General features: G+C 37.3%; 1 non-coding gene across 1 annotated transcript; it reads right to left on the bottom strand.

Moving 5' to 3' along the window:
- On the bottom strand, positions 1-108 carry LOC122677664. The gene has a single exon (XR_006335883.1). It is a non-coding gene; the product is annotated as a U6 spliceosomal RNA (small nuclear RNA).
- Positions 109-2,878: the final 2,770 nt, after the last annotated feature.

Below are 2,878 nucleotides of genomic sequence, written 5' to 3'. Positions count from 1 at the left end.
AAAAACATGGAACGTTTCAGAAATTTGCATGTCATACTTGCTCAGGGGCCATGCTAATCTTCTCTGTATTGTTCCAAATTTTAGTACATGTGCTGCCAAAGCAAACACGCTGTGTGTTTTCTTAATGTCTCTTCCCTCTGAAATGCATCATTTCTCTCCCTCCCTGTTTCTGAGTTAAGAATACTTTCTAAATTTCAAGGTACAGCTACTATTTTTTACATTCAAGATATTGTTATCTAGTGTTCTTCTGGGCATTAGGCTAAAAGCTTTCTATACATTGTCTAATTTCATGCTTAAATCAACCCTACAGGGGAAGTGTTGTCCTCATTTTACAATATTGAAAACTACAACGTAGGCACCATTGCCCACACCATACACACTAGATTCAGAACAATTCAGATTCTTTAACCAGGAGATCACAGTACAAAAGCCAAGGTCTACAGGTGATGCTGGGAACACACTTTCCTCTCTATCCAAGCTGGTTTTTACAGTTTTGGCAAAAGTTATGGCTATTGAGCACCATAGGTATCTGGAAGTAGAGATCCTAAAATGAATGAAATCAACTTCTCTCCTGAGGTCTCACACTTGCTTATTCTTTCAAGGAGAAGGAATTTTTTTCCCCTCCCAATAGCACTATATCTACAACATTTTAGAGACCTATATCACATTTTAGATTTATTTAAAATTTTTACTTTGTTCTTAATTTACAAAATGATTTTCTCAACTTTCCATCTAAAATAAGATACAAGAAGGTAAAGATATAACATATTACTTCTTCACTATTTTTGTAGTTGCTAGTACTCTTTGCTTACATAAAATATTCTGAGAATAAATGATCACTGAATTGGAGTGAATGGAAAATTCACAAATGTTTGCCTAGGGGTGGTTTGGTGGTTTAGTTGCTCAGTTGTGTCTGACTCTTGTGACCCCATGGACTGTAGCCTGCCAGTCTCCTCTGTCCATGGGATTTCCCAGGCAAGAAGACTGAAGCGGGTTGCTATTTCCTTCTCCAGGGGATCTTCCTGATCCAAGAGTGGAACCCAGTTCCCCTGCATTGCATGTATGCTTAGAATTATAACTAAAAATGCCTAAATATGTATGCTAAAGAACAATCCACTATATTAGTTAAAAATCTAAAATTTACATTTACAGTGCTAGATATAAGATATATTACACAGAGTTTCCCATTTAGAAACGTTTCAGGTATGTCAAACAAGAGTACACTCTTTCCTGTCTTAGGCTCATTGGTAACAGAATCTGCTTAAAACCATACAAAGGCTGGGGAAAAATCATACTTATATATTAATTTACATATTATGCTTAAAATATCTCAGTGAGGCAAACTGGGTATATTGTCATCATTTTCATTTTACTGGCAGGAAAATTAAAGTTGAGAGAGGTTAAGTAACTTTCCCCAGATCACATGTACTAGTGCAAAACTAGTTAAGTTTAACTTGAATTGATAAGTGACCATTCTGTTATGGGATGTGAAGAGATGTATTCCAGGTCCCTTGTAAATAGCTAGCTTTCTTAGTATCTTTTACAATGCTTAAATATATGAAACATCTCTTTTATTTCCAAGGTTTTCAAATGTTGAAGCAGCTCTGTATTTTGATAGTGATTTTAAAACTGAAATCAGTATTTGTGATCTTCTCCTGAAACTTTTCATATATATAAGAAATTACACTTTAGATAAGTACCCTGAGATTAATATTGATAATCACACTCTGTTCTAGTCACCCTTCTTTTTTGTTTCCCCAGGGGACTATCACTTCTCTGGGTTTCCCAGAGACACATGATAGAAAGCTTTTCTTCCACATGTTTTCTAATCAGATGTTAGAAAAGCAGTAGGTCATTATCTTTATAATGTGCAGGAACACTGTTTTTTAAAAACTTTGTATTTTGTATATAGAGTATGTCAATTAACAATGTTGTGATGGTTTCAAGTGAATAGCAAAGGGGCTCAGCAGGACATATACATGTATCCATTCTCCCCCAGACTGCCCTCCCATCCAGGCTGCCACATGGCATGGAGCAGAGTTCTGTGCGCTATACAGTAGGACACTGCCATGTGTACATTTAAATATAGCAGTGCGTACCTGTCCATCACAAGCTCCTTAACTCTCCCTTCCCCCATCCTTCCCCTCTAGCAAGCTTAAGTTCGTTCTCCAAGTCCGTGAGTCTGAGGAACAGTGTTTTCTATTTTGTCCCTCGCCCATGATTTAACATCCTTCTAGGATGAAAATCCTAAAGCAGGAAATATATGTCCAAGTTAGAACTAACTCAAAAGGAAACTGAATACTTTTCCAGGGATATGGTGGGAACTTGCACTTGTTTTTTTTGTTTGGGGATATAAATGAGCAATCTGTCACCCCATGGAAACTAAATATCTGCCATGGAAATTTATCAGGTTTCCTACATAAATGCCACATATAATGATAAACTATAGGTTATTTTTCAGGCATTATGGCTAATTTATATCATAGATGTGGGAAGTGAGGTTTAGAGAATTTCTGAAGATTGCTATTGTTTATACTGCTAGTTATTGAAAGAATCAAAATTCACTCCCCGTTTGGCAATATTGCCTCTAGTACCAGTTTTTTTAAATTTTGAGGACTGATGATTTGTGATCCTCATGAACTATAAATACCATCAGTGCTATGCTGTTTTTATGGTCTTGGTGTTTGACTACACTAGTACATGATGTTCAAATGCTGGTGTCCCGTAGAAACACTCACAACTTTCTTGTATTAAGTGACAGGCGGGAACTCTATTCCCCAGGGAGGCCAGAAGACACTGTCCCAGAGGAGCTTGTGGAGCCCACAGTGAATGTGCCCATTTTCCTCAGCAGGCTCGCTTACCAGGCCACACCAAGCCG

Source organism: Cervus elaphus, chromosome 2 (genome assembly GCF_910594005.1).
Source record: "Cervus elaphus chromosome 2, mCerEla1.1, whole genome shotgun sequence".
NCBI lineage: Eukaryota > Metazoa > Chordata > Mammalia > Artiodactyla > Cervidae > Cervus > Cervus elaphus.
The sequence above is the reverse complement of the archived record's forward strand: the minus strand, read 5'-3'. Positions and strand labels throughout refer to the sequence as shown.